The sequence below is a fragment of the Arachis hypogaea genome, chromosome 16, assembly GCF_003086295.3.
Source record: "Arachis hypogaea cultivar Tifrunner chromosome 16, arahy.Tifrunner.gnm2.J5K5, whole genome shotgun sequence".
In the NCBI taxonomy this organism is placed as follows: Eukaryota; Viridiplantae; Streptophyta; class Magnoliopsida; order Fabales; family Fabaceae; genus Arachis; species Arachis hypogaea.
The window spans coordinates 57,329,039-57,349,353 of NC_092051.1; positions in this window are offsets into that span (position 1 = coordinate 57,329,039).

Consider the following 20,315-nt stretch of genomic DNA (forward strand, 5'->3'; position numbering starts at 1 on the left):
AGAGGACATGCTTAGTTTAAGTGTGGGGAGGTTTGATAAACCCCAATTTTGTGGTTTATCTTGTGCTTATTTGGGGAGATTTTATCACCTTTTCTCACATTTATTAAATGAAATAGCATGGTTTTGTAATTCTCCTTTAATTTGTGCTTAAGTGTGAAAACATGCTATTTAGACCCTTAAATTGGTGATTTTAATTCACTTTAATTCCATTCGATGCCTTGATGTGTTTGTTGAGTCATTTGTGGTTCATAAGGCAAGTATTGGATGGAAGAAGTGAAGAAAAAAGCATGCAAAGTGGAGAATTCATGAAGAGATGAGTGATAAACCATTATTTTATGGTTTATATTGTGTTTAATTGTGTGTTTTTATCAAATCTTTACCAACTTATTCATTAAATAAGCATGCATTTATAATTCCTTCCTAAAAATACTTTATGGTTGAAAACTTGCTTCCTAGAGACTTTTAATTTTGTATTTTAATTCTCCTTTATTCCATTCGATGCCGTGATCTGTGTGTTAAGTATTTCAGGCTCTATAGGGCATGAATGACTTGGAGATTGGAAAGGAAGCTTGCAAAAATGGAAGGAACACAAGAAATTAAGTAGATGACCAGGGAGAAGTGACGCGAGCGCATGGCTCACGCGACCGCGCGGATTGGAAACTGCACCAGTGACGTGAAGGCGTAGACGACGCGCACGGGTGGCAAGGCAAAATGCTGGATGATGCGAATGCCTGGATGACGCGATCGCGTGATATGCGCGATCTGTAGAATTTGCAGAATTCGCTGGGGGCGATTTTAGGCCCTGTTTTGACCCAGTTTCGGCCCAGAAAAGCAAATTAGAGCCAGGGAACATGCGGAGACGAAAATACAACATTCATTCCGCATAATTTTTAGTTTTAGATCTGATTTTACCTCTCCTCTAGGTTTTCTCTCTACACATTCATAGTTCTTAGGATTTGATTTTATTGCATTTTGGATTGGAACATTGAGAAGAGTTATTACCTCCGTCAAGACTTCATCATTCCAGTTTGTTTCCTTACTTGTCACTTACTCTTTCATGTTCCTTATTTACTCAGAATTACTCTTGGATTATTTCTAGAATTTATTTATATAAGAATTATTTTTATTTTAATTGATCCTTTTGATTATTATTTATTATGTCTTTCAGTATTTCTCTTCCTTATTTTGTGAAATTTACATTCATAATGAGCGAGTAGTTCCATAACTTGATTGGGAGATGATTGAAAGGAAACCTTGAGTTGGGTTACTCAAGAGAAAAAATTGTAATTGGGTTTATTGTTGGATCGCCCTCTGATCATTGACACTAGTCCTTCCCAAGAGAGAGGATTAAGTCTTGTGACTAGAAATAGCTTTCCAACTTGCTTGACTTTCCTCTACCTAGTAAGGGATAACTAAGCAGAACAACCTTCAATTATCAATTAATGTTGAGAGTACTCCAACAAGAATAGGGCTTCCAACTAATCTACTCCCAGTCAAGGGTTTTATTTAAAATTACATAAATTCTCTAATTTAAATTCCTGTTTATCAACTCAAACCACTTTTGAAAAACATCTGATTAATAAAATAGCACATCTTTCTGCAACTCGTTGGGAGACGACCTGGGATTCATAGTCCCAGTATTTTGATTTTAATTTTAATTTTGTGACAACCCTTCTAAATTGATAAGTGGATTTTCGGTTGGTTAAGAACTGTACTTGCAACGTATCTCTTATAAGAATTTCTTAACTCGCCAATTTTCGCCACGTCAATTTTTGGCGCCGTTGCCGGGGAGTTGCAATAGAGTGCTAAGTTATTGATTGGATTTTATTTATTTGTATTTTATTTTATTTTGCTACTATGAGCTGCATGTTTCTTTCGTTAAATGATGCGTTCACTTCCTGATCCAAGCTTGCCAGTATTTGATCCTGAGATTGAAAGAACTATCTCACGAATAAGGCAAACTCGGCGTCGGTTAGTCCTCTCTGAGGGCGAATCTGAAACGTCACTTGAGGAAGAAACAAGCTCCCTTTCTGCTGATTTGGTTGATTTACGTGTAGGTGACATGGCAGCACCTAGGAGAATTACTATCCAGGAGGCTGGAGCCCCTGATTTTACAATGTAACTGTTTCAAGCGCATCACCCAGCAGTGGCTACAGACTTTGAAATAAAGACTGCACTGCTCAACTTGATGCCTAAGTTTCATGGCTTACCTGCTCAAGAACCTATCAAGCACCTGAGGGATTTCCAAGCAGCCTGTTCTACTGTCAGGCGTGATGGTGCAGATGAAACTTCTATTCTGTTGAAAGCTTTCCCGTTCTCTCTTGAGGGAAAAGCAAGAGAGTGGTACTACACTCAACCCGCAGCAACCGTTTCTGACTGGGATACGCTTAGAAGAGAATTTTTGGAAAAATTCTTCCCAGCTGAAGTTACTGATAAACTGAGGAAAGACATTTTCATGATTGTTCAGGACGAATCCGAGACTCTCTTTAAATACTGGGAGCGCTTCAACAACCTTCTGGAAGCATGCCCCCACCATAGGATTGACAAGATAGTGTTGCTCGGCTACGTCACACAGGGCATGAGGCCCCAAGATAAGACCACATTGGAAAGTGCTAGCAATGGGTCTATGAAAAAGTAAAAGACCACTGATGAGGCATGGCAATTGATCAGCGACTTGGCTGAGTCTACAAGGAATCACAGGCAGAAACAAAGCTGCTCAAGGGCTGTTGCAGAGGTATCTTCTAGCAAAGAAACTACTGCTCTGGCTCAGAGTATATGTGAAATGACCAACTTACTGAAGCAGATGCAGTTGAGTCAACAACAAGCACAGCAAAGCCAACAGTTAGTCCCACAGAGAGTGTGTGGGATCTGTGCCGATTATAGCCATTATAGTGATGAATGTCCGCAGCTCCAACAGGAAGACAACACTGTGGCAGCCACTCATAACTTCTATGACTGCCCCAACCAAGGGTACAATCAAGGTGGCAGTTACAGCCATGGATGGCAGGACAACTCTAACCAGAATTGGGGGGACAATTCTAACTAGAATTGGAGGGACAAAATAACAGAGGAGGCAGAGACAATCAAGGATATCAGAGGTGGAATAATAACAACAACAGGTAGCAGAACCAGAACCAGCCTTACAGAGCACCTCATCTGAGGCAGTCCCAAGGACCATAACACAACCAATAACAAGTTCTGCAGGTCACTCAATCTAATTCCTCTCCGAGTGACGATCCTCTTCAATCCATTACACAAGGACAAAGGAACATGGAAAGTTCACTTAATGGCCTAGCGTCCGCTATACAAGCTCTCATCTCTCAGCTGGCACCACCCAATACTTCAAACACTCAACAGGAAGCTCTAGTGGAATTCCTTCTCAACCCTTACCCAATCCAAAGGGTGGCATTAATGGCATCACCCTAAGGTCCGGAACCACATTGCAAGAGAGGAATCAGGAGGAGCCAAGCCCACCAGAACATGCCTCAGCTGAAAAGGTAGTGGAAATAGAAGATGTTGAGGAGGAAGAGGAAATACAGGACATGGCTGAAGAAGAAGAAGCTCAATCACAGGAAGAAGCACCGAAGGGCGCAGACACTGTAGAAAACACCATTCCTATTCCCTTTCCACAACTTGCAAAGAAGCCTAGGAAGCAGTTGGAACCTGATCCCAAAATGGTAGAAATATTCAAAAAGGTTGAGGTAACTGTTCCCCTTTTTGATGTTATTCAACAAGTACCTAAATACACAAAGTTTCTAAAAGATTTATGTATACATAAAGACAAAATTAATGAATTAGAAACTATTCCTTTAGGTATTTCTATATCAGCTTTAATGGGAGGTATACCTGAAAAGTGTAGTGATCCAGGTCCATGTATGGTTAATTGTACTATTGGTGATGTAGTATTTTCTGACTGCATGTGTGATTTAGGAGCATGTGTGAGTATAATGTCTTTGTCTATATATGATATTTTGAGGCTCCCTCCCTTAAAAAGGTTGGCAGCTTGTTTTGTGTTAGCAGATAAAAGCATTATTACAGTGGCTGGAGTTGCTGAAGATGTATTAGTGGGCATTAAGGGGCTCACATTCCCCATTGATTTTTATATCCTGGAGATGCCCCAAAATGGCTCAGAGAAGCCATCATCAATCTTACTTGGAAGACCATTCCTGAAGACCTCGAAGTTCAAATTGGATGCTTTTTTAGGAACATACTCTTTTGAAATAGACGGCCGAGTAGTAAGCTTCAATCTGAATGGAGTTATGAAGCACGCTCCAGAAGATCATTATATCCTCTAGAGTGACATCATAGATGAAACCGTAGCTGAAATTCACCAGGAGGAGTTAGAAGAGAAGTACATAGGACAAGGTCCGAGTGTGGGGACACTTTCTGAGGACAACGAAAGTACTTTACCATTGTCACCAACTCCAGAAAATCCAGAGCCTGACCATGAGCAGAAGTTAGAATTAAAACCCCTCCCTCCACAACTCAAATATGCTTACCTTGAGGAAAAGCAGAAGTTTTCAGTTATCATTGCACGGGAACTCACTTCTCAACAAGAAGAGCAGTTACTTAGTGTGTTGAGGAGGCATAAGAAGGCAATTGGGTGGAGTTTGGCAGACATAGTAGGCATCAACCCTCAAGTTTGTGAGCATAGAATATTTTTAGAAGAGGGAGCAAGGCCTGTTCGTCAACCCCAGAGAAGACTAAATCCCACTATCTTGGAGGTTGTCAAAATAAAAGTGACCAGACTACTAGAGGCAGATATCATCTATCCCATCTCAGACAGTGAATGGGTAAGCCCAGTACAAGTGGTGCCGAAGAAGTCTTGAGTCACTACAGTGAAGAATGAGCATGGAGAGCTCATGGCAACCAGAGTACAGAACGCCTGGAGGGTCTACATTGATTACAGGCGCCGAAACTAGGCCACCCGTAAGGATCACTATCCTCTTCCATTCATTGATCAAATGTTGGATCGCCTGTCAGGTAAATCGCATTATTGCTTTTTAGATGGTTACACAGGTTATTTCTAGATTCATATAGCTCCTGAAGATCAGGAAAAGACTACTTTTACCTGTCCTTTTGGGACTTATGCTTATAAGAGAATGCCCTTTGGCTTGTGCAATACACCAGCTACTTTCCAAAGGTGCATGATGAGTCTTCTCTCTGATCTCATTGAGGACTGTATGGAGGTTTTTATGGATGATTTTAACGTTTATGGTGATTCTTTTAGCCTTTGCTTAGATAGTTTATCTAGAGTTTTAGATAGATATGTCAGTACAAACCTTGTATTAAATTTTGAAAAATGTCACTTTATGGTTAAACAAGGGATTGTACTAGGACATGTTGTGTCTAATACTAGCATTTCTGTAGATCCATCAAAGGTGGATGTTATTTCTAGTTTGCCTTACCCCTCCTCTGTGGGGGAAGTCCGTTCGTTCCTTGGCCATGCAGGTTTTTACCGGAGATTTATTAAGGACTTCAGTAAGGTAGCGCTTCCCTTATCCAGATTGTTGCAGAAAGATATTGAGTTCGAGTTCAGTGAGGAATGCAAACAAGGTTTGATAAGCTGAAAACTGCCCTGACTCAAGCTCCAGTTATGAGAGGACCTGACTGGAACCAGCCATTTGAAATCATGTGCGATGCTTCCAACCATGCAGTAGGAGCAGCGCTGGCTCAGCATGAAGGTAAGGATCCTTTTATCATTGCTTATGCGTCTAAGACTTTAGACACCGCTTAGTCTAATTACACTACTACTGAGAAAGAGCTTCTTGCTATTGTTTTTGCTCTGGATAAATTTCGAGCCTATTTACTTGGTACCAAAGTTGTAGTGTATTCAGACCACGCAGCTCTAAAGTATTTATTAGCTAAAAAGGAATCCAAACCAAGGCTTATACGTTGGATACTGCTACTACAAGAATTTGATTTAGAAATAAAGGATAGGAGTGGAAACTAGAACTTAGTGGCAAACCACTTGAGTCGCCTTGTGCACATTAAGGATGACTCCACTCCTATAGCTGATAATTTCCCTTTTGATAACCTGCAAGCAGTATCTGAGGTAGTCCCTTGGTATGCACCTGTAGCTAATTATCTAGTTAGCCGCACTTTTCCTCCAAACTTTACTAAGCATCAAAGAGATAAGCTGAAAAGTGAGTCTAAATATTATATATGGGATGATCCATATTTATGGAGATGTGGTGCTGACCAGGTAATTAGAAGGTGTGTACCTCAATCAGAATTTCAGTCCATCTTAGAGGCCTGTCACTCATTTGAGTGGAGGACATTTTGGCCCTCAAAGAACAGCTAGAAAAATCTTAGACTGTGGATTCTAGTGGCCTACTCTTTTTAGAGACGCTGCTGAATTTTGTAAATCCTGTTTCCCATGCCAAAAATTTGGTAATATATCCAAGAAGGATGAGATGCCTCAACAAATTATGCTTTTCTGTGAAATTTTTTATGTTTGGGGCATTGACTTCATGGGTCTATTTCCAAATTCTAATGGTTATTTTTATATATTGTTAGCTGTAGATTATGTTTCCAAATGGGTGGAAGCAATTCCTACCCGCACTGATGATGCTAACACTGTTGTTTCCTTTGTGAGAAACCACATTATTTGTCGCTTTGGATCACCACGAGCAATCGTGAGCGATCAAGGCACCCATTTTTGTAACAAGAGACTAACAGGATTACTAAAGAAGCATGGGATAATTCATAAAATAACAACAGCCTACCATCCTCAGACTAATGGGCAAGCCGAGGTGTCTAACAGAGAGATAAAGTGCATATTACAGAAGATAGTCAAACCTCATAGAAGAGACTGGAGCACCAGGCTACAAGATTCACTTTGGGCATACAGAATAGCATACAAGACACCCATTGGGATGAGTCCCTTTCGCTTAGTTTATGGAAAAGCCTGTCATCTCCCAGTAAGTAGAGCACAAAGCCTTTTGGGCAGTAAAAGAGTGCAACATGGGATTTGAGAAAGCCGGAGCTGAAAGGAAGTTGCAATTACAAGAATTGGAAATCCTTCACCTAGAAGCTTATGAGAACTGAAGGTTGTACAAGGAAAAGATGAAGGCTGTACATGATCAACACATCAAGAGGAAAGAGTTCCAACCTGGGGACTTTGTCCTCCTTTACAAATCTAGACTGAGGCTTATGCCAGACAAGTTGAGATCAAGATGGGAAGGTCCATATAGAGTAGAGAAGCTGAGCCGTACGGAGTTTTTCACCTAAGTCATCCTTCAAGCTCTGAACTCATCAAAGTTAATGGTCATCGTTTGAAGCTATATCATGGTGAGAAGGTGACGAAAAACAAGGAGTTAGATATCTTCCTCTTAGAGGATCCACTCACAGCCGAAGACTGAGCTAGTGGAGCATCCAACTTACGGACGTTAAAGCAAAGTGCTAGGTGGGAGACAACCCACCATGGTATGATCATTCCTTTCTTTATTCTTGATTTTCTTTTTCCAATAACTCTTCTCTTTATTAGCACATTTAGTTTTGCATCTGCATTTGCATATTTTTACTTTTATTTAAAAAAAAAGGGAGGGAGAGCCGCGACGCGACAGCGTCGCCGACGCGTCCGCGTCGCAGGTGGCTCAATGAGAATAATAAATCAAACAGAAAGTCATGCGGGAGTGTGGCTGGAGGCGTGCCTTTGGCACAAATCATCCCATGCGACCGCGTAACATGCCTCCCACGCATCCGCGTCACCCACGCGGACACGTGACCTGGTAATCGACGTAATAAAGGGTGCACGACCGAAAGTTGTGCTAGAGTGGTGCTGGACTGGTGCTCAACGCACAAACCTTACCACGTGGACGCATGGCTCACCCGTCTGCGTCATATCCCTATAGTGGCCACTCACGCGATCGCGTCGATCACACGACCGCGTCACCCTGTATTTTGGCAAAAATAAGTTTTGAACAGAAAGTTGTGCGAGCGCGAGGCTACCCTCGCGCCAGTAGCACAAAACGAGTCACGCGTCCGCATGACCGACATGATCGTGTCAATTCATTTAAGCGCAAGTCGCGCGAACGCGTCCCCCACGCGTCCGCGTCGCCTGCGCCGCACAGCTTATCCTCATTTGCCAAATATCTTATCTTTCCCTTCCCCAAATCTTACTTGTTCTTTTCCCCCTCATTATTTTCTTTCCTTCTCTTCCTCCTTCCTTCTTTCTCACTTTTTATTCTCTCTCTCATCACCATTAACAAGGTTTTTCTTTTCTTCTTCCCTCTTTACTTTTCTATTCTTCTTCTTAATTTATGTTCTCTTCTTCTTTCCTTTTTCTTTTTACTTGTATTATCTATATTTTTCTTTTTCTTTCTTTTTCTTTCAATTGGTGTTAGATATTTAGTAGGGTCATTATTATTCCCTATGGTTTGCTTGTGGATTATTAAGAACTTGTTTGGCAATTTTATGTTAATTTTTAAAAGGGTTGCTTGCATGTTCCACTTATTATTTTCAATAGCTTACCTACCATGCATGCTATGTGTTTGTGAAAACGCCCATATGGCATTGTGTACTATTTTTGTATTTCTTTTTACTCTAAATGCCTGCTTTTCACAAAACTTTTTTTTATATTTTATTAATTTAATATAATTGCTATTCCAAACAGGTTGTTAGTTTGAATTCTGTGGTAATTTAACATGGACATTGAATGCTTGATCTATGCTACTCATGCCTTTGCCTGCATGCCAATAAACACCTTGCATTTAATTGTCACCCTATGCACTTACTACATTCCTCATGCTAATTTTTCACATGCAGTCATGACCATGTGTTAACTTCATTCATCTTTAATGTGCCTTGATTACCACCCATACCATCCTCTTCCTTGCTCTACCCCTTGACATTTTGACATACTTTCTCTTTTCTCCCTTTCAGGATGGCCACCAAGAAAGGCAAGGAGAAAGCTGCTCCCAAATCAACAGCAAGGAGAGAAACAAAACGAGCATTAGTGGCAGAGCCTTCTTCAACTGCAGTTAAACCTTCAACAAAAAGAATTAAGAGGATTATCAAGGTTGATGATAAAGATAAAGCCTTCCCAGTAAAGGACACTGCGTGATTTATCAATCGCTACTGTGAGTAGATGTTCCCCATCCTGGCAGAAAGGAGTTACAATAACGAACACCTTCTTATCCTCCCAAACCATATTGCTAAATTTGTTGAGCCACAAATTACACGAAGACAATGGGGTTTCCTCTAGAGACAGTCACGGCAGGTTAATCTTTCTTGGGTAGTAGAGTTCTACTCCAATTTCCACCTGCCAATCCTACAGTCTGTCTATGTCTGACAAAAGCAAGTCCCCATTACAGAAGAGGCTATTCAACGAGCTTTAGATCTTCCCCCTACTCCAGAAGGACTGGACGCATTTCAAGAAGCCGTACTCAAGTGCTAGATGTACCAATTTGACTGGGACGCTGTTCTCAGAGTTATCACCCTACCTGGCAGCAGATGGATCTACGGGTACCATCGTTCCCGTCCTAAGGGAATATCAGCTTCCGCACTTACCTTGGAGGCTCGAGTATGGGCACAGATTATGTCCCATTACATCTTTCTGAGCACCCACGAGTCCTTCTTCAATGCAGACATGGCCGTTCTACTATGGTGCATCCTTACAGACCAGCCTCTGAACCTACCAAGACACATCCAGAGTGCTATAGGACACGTAAAAATTGCGGGCAACTTACCTTTTCCCGCATTGGTTTCAGATCTCGTCTCAGCCGCCGGAGTCTCCTACAGAGCTGGGGGCACCAAAGCCATGCTTCTATGGGAAGATCAGTATGTCCCTAATGGGAAATACATTAGACCTCCAGCAGCCACTACCAGCCAACCTACTGAACCGGCTGAAGAGATTGCTCCTTCAACACCACAAGCACCTACAACCACTCAACTTCTCCATCAGATACTTGAAAGGTTGGATCGGCAGGAACACAAAGTAAAGCTAAGAGAGCGCCGTAACAAGCGTCGATTCACACACCTCAAGGAGCTACTTAAGGGAAAATACAGAGACTCAGATACCCCAGACTCCACTTCCTTTACCAGCACAGAGAGCCATGACGGGCCCGACTGTGGAGATACTGCTACCAGCCCACCCTTATTCCTGACGGATGGCACCGAGGACGATGCAAAGCCTTAAGTGTGGGGAGGTCGGTCAGTACCTGACTTCCGGAGGTAATTTCTCTTCCCTAACACCAATAAAATAGGATATTTAGTTAATTTTTCTTTTGTAGAATAGGATAAATTGCATAGTAATAGATTAGTTGCATGCATGTTCTACTTGATTGAAAAGACAATAAGTTTCCTCTAAGACCCTATTTTTAGAACAAAATTTCACTAATTCTAATTAAAACTTTTGTGTTAAATTTGCTTGAAGTTGTATTTGAAACATGGTTTCTGAGCTAAAGAACACACAACCTGTGAGACTTTGAGCCTTTATACATGGTTACATTATTTAACCATAATTATTTTGTTCTTGTGTGTTTACTTCTCTATGATTGTAATTTGTATTTTGTTTCATCCTATATGTCCAATGTTCAATATATTTATATGCTTGCATATGATTGAGGCCATTATTTGTTTAGCTCACTTATCCCAATTAAGCCTACCCTTGCAATTACCTTTGTTATCCACTTTGAGCTTTTAAATCCCAATTGTTCTTTATTTTACCACATTACTAGCCTTAAGCGGAAAAACAATTTTATATCCCAATTGAATATTTAGTTAGCTTAAGATAGAATCATGTGTTAATTAAGTATGGAAAAATTGTGGGAACAAAAGATAATAAGGGAATGTGTCATGATGATATAATGGGAATTTGGGTACCTGATCATGTAAAACTATAAGAATTAAACATCTATGTGCATTGATAAGCTATGTTTATTTTTGTGTTTATAAAAAAAATCCAAAAATATTCAATAATTAATTAAAGGGACAAAATTACCCCAATGTTAAGTTAAAAATTCGAAGATCAATGCATGTATGATAAAATTAAAATGAAAGTTGATACATGAGTAAGGAATGTGAAAGAGAAATTTTGGGTAGCTAGGTATGAAATTTAAGTTATATAGAATGTACATATGTGTGGGTTAAAGCTTAGGTTAATTAAAGATTCAATTTATAAAGCTTACTTAACCATATGTGTATCCTTACCCTTACCTTGGCCCCATTACAACCTTGAAAAGACCTCATAATGTTTGCATTGGTATATTAAATGTTTTTGAATGGTTAGGTGAAGAACAAACATTAGAAAGCATGATTAGAGAAGGATAGAGTGATCACCCTATACACTAGAGAGATTAGAGCATACATACATCATCAGTGAGGGTTCAATGCTTAAATTCTATGTTCCCTGCTTTCATGAGCTACCTTCTTACATTTTTATCCGTTCTTACTGTATAAGAATTGAATTAGTGGAATTTGATTTGTGATTGTCTTGAAGAGCTTATTCACTTTTAACCAAGTGGACAAAAATCATATAGTTGCATTCACATATATAGGTAGCATTGCATTGCATGAGTTTTACATGTTCCTACTCATTTATTTTATCTCCTTCAACTAAGCATGAGGACATGCTAATATCTAAGTGTGGGGATGTTGATAAACCATTATTTTATGGTTTATATTGTGTTTAATTGTGTGGTTTTATCAAATATTTACCCACTTATTCATTAAATAAGCATGCATTTATAATTCCTTCCTAAAAATACTTTATGCTTGAAAACTTGCTTCCTAGAGACTTTTAATTTTGTATTTTAATTCTCCTTTATTCCATTCGATGCCGTGATCTGTGTGTTAAGTATTTCAGGCTCTATAGGGCATGAATGACTTAGAGATTGGAAAGGAAGCTTGCAAAAATGGAAGGAACACAAGAAATTAAGGAGATGACCAGCGAGAAGTGACGCGGGCGCATGGCTCACGTGACCGCGCGATATAGAGGAAATTGCAGTGACACGGACGCATGGCTCACGCGACCGCGCGGATTGGAAACTGCACCAGTGACGCGAAGGCATGGACGACGTGCACGTGTGGCAAGGCAAAACACTGGATGACGCGAACGCCCGGATGACGCGATCGCGTGACATGCGCGATCTGCAAAATCTGCAGAATTCGCTGGGGGCGATTTTGGGCCCTGTTTTGACCCAGTTTTGGCCCAGAAAAGCAGATTAGAGCCAGGGAACATGCAGAGACAAAAATACAACATTCATTCCGCATAATTTTTAGTTTTAGATCAGATTTTATCTCTCCTCTAGGTTTTTCTCTCTACACATTCATAGTTCTTAGGATTTGATTTTGTTGCTTTTTGGATTGGAACATTGAGAAGAGTTATTACCTCCGTCAAGACTTCGTCATTCCAGTTTGTTTCCTTACTTGTCACTTACTCTTTCATGTTCCTTATTTACTCAGAATTACTCTTGGATTATTTCTAGAATTTATTTATATAAGAATTATTTTTATTTTAATTGATCCTTTTGATTATTATTTATTATGTCTTTCAGTATTTCTCTTCCTTAATTTGTGAAATTTACATTCATAATGAGCGAGTATTTCCATAACTTGATTGGGAGATGATTGAAAGGAAACCTTGAGTTAGGTTACTCAAGAGAAAAAATTGTAATTGGGTTTATAGTTGGATCGCCCTCTGATCATTGACATTAGTCCTTCCCAAGGGAGAGGATTAGGACTTGTGACTAGAAATAGCTTTCCAGGTTACTTGACTTTTCTCTACCTAGTAAGGGATAACTAAGCAGAACAACCTTCAATTATCAATTAATCTTGAGAGTACTCCAACAAGAATAGGGCTTCTAACTAATCTACTCCCAGTCAAGGCTTTTATTTAAAATTACATAAATTTTCAAATTTAAATTCCTGTTTATCAACTCAAACCACTTTTGAAAACATCTGATTAATAAAATAGCACATGTTTCTGCAACTCGTTGGGAGACGACCTGGGATTCATACTCCCAGTTTTTTTATTTTAATTTTAATTTTGTGACAACCCTTCTAAATTGATAAGTGAATTTTCGGTTGGTTAAGAACTGTACTTGCAACGTATTTCTTATAAAAATTTCTTAACTCGCCAATTTCCGCCACGTCAATGAGCAATTGGAAAACTGAGGGCCAAGCGCACGCGTCATGCACGCGTACTCGTGCATTGAAGATTTGCAAGCCACGTGCACGCGTTAGGCACGCATACGCGTGAGTAGAGGTTTTGGCCAGCGACGCGCACGCGTCACCCACGCGCATGCGTGACGCTCGGCACGTGACCCACTTAAAGTGAAATCGCTGGGGGCAATTTCTGAGCTGCCCAGGCCCAAATCCAACTCATTTCTGAGGGTATTTCATGCAGAATTGAAGATTGAGCAAAGGGGGAGCACTTAGTTAGTCATGATGAGCCTTTAGTTAGTTTTCTAGAGAGAGAAGCTCCCTCTTCTCTCTAGAATTAGGTTAGGATTAGGTTAATTTCTCTTAGATCTAGATTTGATTACATGATTTCATCTTGTTTACTCTACAATTTCTTGTTTCTTCTACTTCATTCTTCTTAGTTCTTTTGTTAATTTTACTTTTATGCTTCTTTTATATTCATGAATGCTCATGTTGTATTTGGATCTCTTTTAATGAAATTTGATGATTGATATTCTTTTATTGTTGATTGGAGTTGTGATCTTACTTTTCTTACAATTGGTAGTTGGTAGATTTATTAATCTTGCACTTTTACTATGCCTTCCAAGTGTTTGACAAAATGCTTGGTTGGGCTTTAGAGTAGACTTTGAGCATTCTTGGCTTGGAAAGAGTAATTGGGCAATCTTGAGTCATTAATACCCAATTTAGATTGGTTATCAAGAGTTGTTAGTTAATATTATTTCTATTGACTCTAATTTCTTGCTAATTCAATTAGTGAGTTGATTAGGATTTTTGGCTTGAGATTAACTAGTCTTGTTTGACTTTCTCTCATGGAAGATAACTTACACCTTCTTCCAATATTCGTGATGACGAAATAAGATAAATTCTTGTTAATTATTGCTATTAGTGACTAGGATGGAAAGCCTATGATCTCGATCCTTGCCATGAATATTTCTCTTTACTAATTGCTTCTCTTTATTACTTGTCATCTTTAAATATTTGCTTGATTTACTTTTCTTGTCATTTATTTTATTGCCCCTTTTATAAATCAAACCCCTTGTTCCTTCACAGCCAATAACTGACCACTTCATTGTAATTCCTTGTGAGACGACCCTAGGTTTAATTACTTTGGTTAATTTTCATTGGGGTTTGTACTTGTGACAACCAATATTTTTTATGTGAGAATTATTTGTTGGTTTGGAGCTATGCTTACAACGAAGTTCTTATTTCTATAAGAGAAATTCTAGACCGACACAATAAATTTCATTATCAAAATCCAAACCATGCATTTGGCCATCTTCAGGGAGCTCTGTTGTAATTCAATGGATAAATCATAGTTCTTATTATTCTTCCATTCATTCTCTTTGATTTGCTTGAAAGCTTTCGATCTTTATCCAATTGAGCAATTGTCTCGTAATAGAAATTGTTCATACTTGGATTTCCTCGGAACTTTGGAAAAGGAATGAGGAAATCATGCTAGAAATGCTTACTCATGTTGGACTAGATTGGGGGTTGGATGGATATAGTGACACATAATCCTCCCGATACTTTGATCTAGAAAAATATGTGGTATAATCGGTGGTCGCACTTCATCTCTTCCCACGAGCAATTAGATCAAGGAATTGGGCAATTATTCAAGCTTAGAGAGATTGAATTGCCAAGGAATTGGGATTCCATCACCTAAGATTGCCAAGAGATCAATGAGTTGCATGGATTGAGGAAGAGATGAGAATGAACTTGATTTGAAGAATGCAACATCTCCTAAGCCCAATGAACTTTCCCATTCTTATCTTCCCATTCTCTATATTCTGTTATTTACTTTGATGTTTGGTGCACGAAATTGTGATCATCAACACTGGCGCCAAAGACTTGGAGCTCTCAAACGTGAATCACACTTTGTCACAATTCCGCACAACTAACCAGCAAGTGCACTGGGTCGTCCAAGTAATACCTTACGTGAGTAAGGGTCGATCCCACGGAGACTGTCGGCTTGAAGCAAGCTATGGTCATCTTGTAAATCTTAGTTAGGCGGATTCAAATGGTTATGGAGGATTGATAATTAAAAGATAAATAAAACATAAAGTAAAGATAGAGATACTTATGTAATTCATTGGTAGGAATTTCAGATAAGCGTATGAAGATGCTTTGTTCCTCTTGAACCTCTGCTTTCCTATTGCCTTCTTCCAATCATTCATACTCCTTTCCACGGCAAGCTTTATGTTGGCATCACCGTTGTCAATGGTTACTTCCCGTCCTCTCAGTGAAAATATTCTACGCACGCTGTCACCGCATAGCTAATCATCTGTCGGTTCTCGATCATGTTGGAATAAGATCCATTGATCCTTTTGCGTCTGTCACACGCCCAACACTCGCGAGTTTGAAGCTTGTCACAGTCATCCCTTCCCAGATCCTACTCAGAACACCACAGACAAGGTTTAGACATTCCGGATCTCAGGAATGGCCGCCAATAATTCTAGCCTATACCACGAAGGTTTCAATCTTAGATTAGAAACCCAAGAGATACACATTCAAGCTTGTTTGCATGTAGAACGGAAGTGGTTGTCAGGCACACATTCATAGGTGAGAATGGTGATGCGTGTCATATAATCATCACATTCATCATGTTCTTGGGTGCGAATGAATATCTTGGAGAAGAAATAGACTTGAGTTGAATAGAAAAACAATAGTACTTGTATTAATTCATGAAGAACAGCAGAGCTCCACACCTTATTCTATGGTGTATAGAAACTCCACCGTTGAAAATACATAAGAACAAGGTCTAGGCATGGCCGAGAGGCCAGCCTCCAAAACGTGATCAAAGGATCAAAAGATAATCCAAAGATGAAAATACAATAGCAAAAGGTCCTATTTATAGAAAACTAGTAGCCTAGGGTTACAGAAATGAGTAATTAATGCATAAATCTTCTTCCGGGCTCACTTGGTGTGTGCTTGGGCTGAGCATTGAAGCTCCCATATGTATAGACTTTTCTTGGAGTTAAACGCCAGCTTTTGTGCCAGTTTGGGCATTTAACTCCAGCTTTTGTGCCAGTTCTGGCGTTAAACGCCAGAATTCTTGAGCTGACTTGGAATGCCTGTTTAGGCCATCAAATCTCGAGCAAAATATGAACTATTATATATTTCTGGAAAGCCCAAGATGTCTACTTTCTAAGCATTTAAGAGCGCACCAATTGGGCTTCTGTAGCTCCAGAAAATCCACTTCGAGTGCAGGGAGGTCAGAATCCAACAGCATCTGTAGTCCTTTTTCAGCCTCTGAATCAGATTTTTGCTCAGGTCACTCAATTTCAGCCAGAAAATATCTGAAATCACAGAAAAACACACAAACTCATAGTAAAGTCCAAAAGAGTGATTTTTATTTAAAAACTAATAAAAATATAATAAAAACTAACTAAAATATACTAAAAACATACTAAAAACAATGCCAAAAAGCGTATAAATTATCCGCTCATCACAACACCAAACTTAAATTGTTGCTTGTCCCCAAGCAACTAAAAATCAAATAGGATAAAAAGAAGAGAATATACAATGAATTCCAAAAACATCTATGAAGATCAGTATTAATTAGATGAGCGGGGCTTTTAGCTTTTTGCTTCTGAACAGTTTTGGCATCTCACTTTATCCTTTGAAGTTCAGAATGATTGGCTTCTATAGGAACTCAGAATCCAGATAGTGTTATTGATTCTCCTAGTTAAGTATTTTGATTCTTGAACACAGCTACTTTATGAGTCTTGGCTGTGACCCTAAGCATTTCGTTTTCCAGAATTACCACCGGATACATAAATGCCACAGACACATAACTGGGTGAACCATTTCAGATTGTGACTCAGCTTTGCTAGAGTCCCCAATTAGAGGTGTCCAGAGCTCTTAAGCACACTCTTTTTGCTTTGGACCACGACTTTAACCACTCAGTCTCAAGTTTTCACTTGACACCTTCATGCCACAAGCACATGGTTAGGGACAGCTTGGTTTAGCTGCTTAGGCCAGGGTTTTATTCCTGGCGGCCCTCCTATCCACTGATGCTCAAAGCCTTGGATCCTTTTTATCACCCTTGCCTTTTGGTTTAAAGGGGTATTGGCTTTTTCTGCTTGCTTTTCTTTTTCTTTCTCTTTTTTTTATTAAATTTTTTTCTTTTTTTTCACTTCTTTTTTTCTTCTTTTTTTTTCTGCAAGCTTTTCACTGCTTTTTCTTGCTTCAAGAATCAATTTTATGATTTTTCAGATTATCAAATAACATTTCTCCTTTTTCTATCATTCTTTCAAGAGCCAACAATTTTAACATTCATAAACAATCAAATTCAAAAATATGCACTGTTCAAGCATTCATTCAGAAAACAAGAGTATTGCCACCACATTAAAATAACTAAACTATTTTAAAATTTAAAATTCATGCGCTTCTTTTTCTTTTTCAATTAAAAACATTTTTCATTTAAGAAAGGTGATGGATTCATTTTCATAGCTTTAAGGCATAGACACTAAGAGACTAATGATCATGTAATAAAGACACAAACATAAAGCATAATTTTTGAAAAACAGAGAAATAAAGAACAAGAAAATTAAAGAACGGGTCCACCTTAGTAATGGCTGCTAGTTCTTCCTCTTGAAGATCTTATGGAGTGCTTGAGCTCCTCAATCTCTCTTCCTTGCCTTTGTTGCTCTTCTCTCATGGTTCTTTAGTCTTCTCTAATTTCATGGAGGAGGATGGAATGCTCTTGGTGCTCCACCCTTAGTTGTCCCATATTGGAACTTAATTCTCCCAAGGAGGTGTTGATTTGCTCCCAGTAGTTTTGTGGAGGAAATTGCATCCCTTGAGACATCTCAGGGATTTCATGATGAGGAAATTCCTCATGCTCTTGGTGAGGTTCTCTTATTTGCTCAATCCTTTTCTTAGTGATGGGCTTGTCCTCATCAATGAGAATGCCTCCCTCTATGTCAATTCCAACTGAATTGCAGAGGTGACAAATGAGATGAGGGAAGGCTAACCTTGCCAAAGTAGAGGACTTGTCCGCCACCTTGTAGAGTTCTTGGGATATAACCTCATGAACTTCTACTTCCTCTCTAATCATGATGCTATGAATCATGATAGCCCGGTCTATAGTAACTTCAGACCGGTTGCTAGTGGGAATAATCGAGCGTTGGATAAAGTCCAACCATCCCCTAGCCACGGGCTTGAGGTCATGCCTACTTAGTTGAACCGGCTTCCCTCTTGAATCTCTCTTCCATTAGGCGCCCTCTTCATAGATGTCCATGAGGACTTGGTCCAACCTTTGATCAAAGTTGACCTTTCTAGTGTATGGGTGTGCATCTCCTTGCATCATGGGCAAGTTGAATGCCAACCTTACATTTTCCGGACTAAAATCTAAGTATTTCCCCCGAACCATTGTAAGCCAATTCTTAGGGTCCGGGTTCACACTTTGATCATGGTTCTTGGTGATCTATGCATTGGCATAGAACTCTTGAACCATTAAGATCCCGACTTGTTGAATGGGGTTGGTGAGAACTTCCAGATATTCGCCCTTTTTGAGCTTAAAAGGGACCTCGGGGATCAGCTTCTTCTTGGCCACAACTTCATAGAAGTGGTCTTGATGCACCCTTGAGAGGAATCTCTCCATCTTCCATGACTCGGAGGTGGAAGCTTTTGCCTTCTCTTTCTTCTTTCTAGAGGTTTCTCCGGCCTTTGGTGCCATAAATGGTTATGGAAAAATAAAAAGCTTTAGCTTTTACCACACCAAACTTAGAAGGTTTGCTCGTCCTCGAGCAAAAGAAGAAAGAAGAGAGTAGAAGAAGAAGAAATAGAGGAGATGGAAGGGGCTTTGTGTTTCGGCCAAGGGGGAGAAGTAGTGTTTAGGTTGTGTGAAATTGAAGGAGTGAAGATGGGTTTATATAGGAGTGGAGAGGGGGGGTATGGTTCTGCCATGTATGGGTGGGTTTGGGAGGAAAAGTGGTTTGAATTTGAATGGTGAGGTAGGTGGGGTTTTATGATGGATGGATGTGGATTAATGAAGAGATTTATGGAGAAGAGGGTAGGATTTGATAGGTGTGGGGTTTTTGAAGAAGAGGTATTGAGGTGATTGGTGAATGGGTGAAGAAGAGAGAGAGAGGTGGTGTAGGTGGGGATCCTATGGGGTCCACAGATCCTAAGGTGTCAAGGATATCTCATCCCTGCTCCAAGTGGCGTGCAAAAATGCCCCTTTCTGCCAATCCTGGTGTTAAACGCCAGGCTGCTGCCCATTTCTGGCATTTAACGCCAGCTTCTTGCCCTTTTCTGGCGTTAAACACCAGTCTGGTGCCTATTTCTGGCGTTAAACGCTAGTCTGGTGCCCATTTCTGGCGTTAAATGCCCAGAATGGTGCCAGACTGGGCGTTTAACGCCCATTCTGCTACCCTTACTGGCGTTTAAAGGCCAGTAAGTTTCTCCTCTAGGGTGTTCTGTTTTTAAGACTGTTTTTCCTTCTGTTTTTGCTTTTTCAATTGTTTTTTTGATTTTCACATGATCATCAACCTACAGAAAACATAAAATAACAAAAGAAAATAGAAATTTAACATAGATAATTAAAGATTAGGTTGCCTCCCAACAAGCGCTTCTTTAATGTCAATAGCTTGACAGTGGGCTCTCATGGAGCCTTACAGATGTTCAGAGCAATGTTGGAACCTCCCAACACCAAACTTAGAGTTTGAATGTGGGGGTTCAACACCAAACTTAAAGTTTGGTTGTGGCCTCCCAACACCAAACTTAGAGTTTGACTGTGGGGGCTCTGTTTGACCCTGTATTGAGAGAAGCTCTTCATGCTTCCTCTCCATGGTTACAGAGGGATATCCTTGAGCTTTAAACACAAGGGAGTCTTCATTCACTTGAATGATCAATTTTCCTCTGTCAATATCAATCACAGCTTTTGCTGTGGCTAGGAAGGGTCTGCCAAGGATGATGGATTCATCCATACACTTTCCAGTCTCTAGGATTATGAAGTCAGCAGGGATGTAGTGGCCTTCAACCTTTACCAAGACATCCTCTACAAGTCCATAAGCCTATTTCTTTGAATTATCTGCTATCTCTAGTGAGATTCTAGCAGCTTGTACCTCAATGATCCCCAGCTTCTCCATTACAGAGAGAGGCATGAGGTTTATGCTTGATCCTAGGTCACACAGAGCCTTCTCAAAGGTCATGGTGCCTATGGT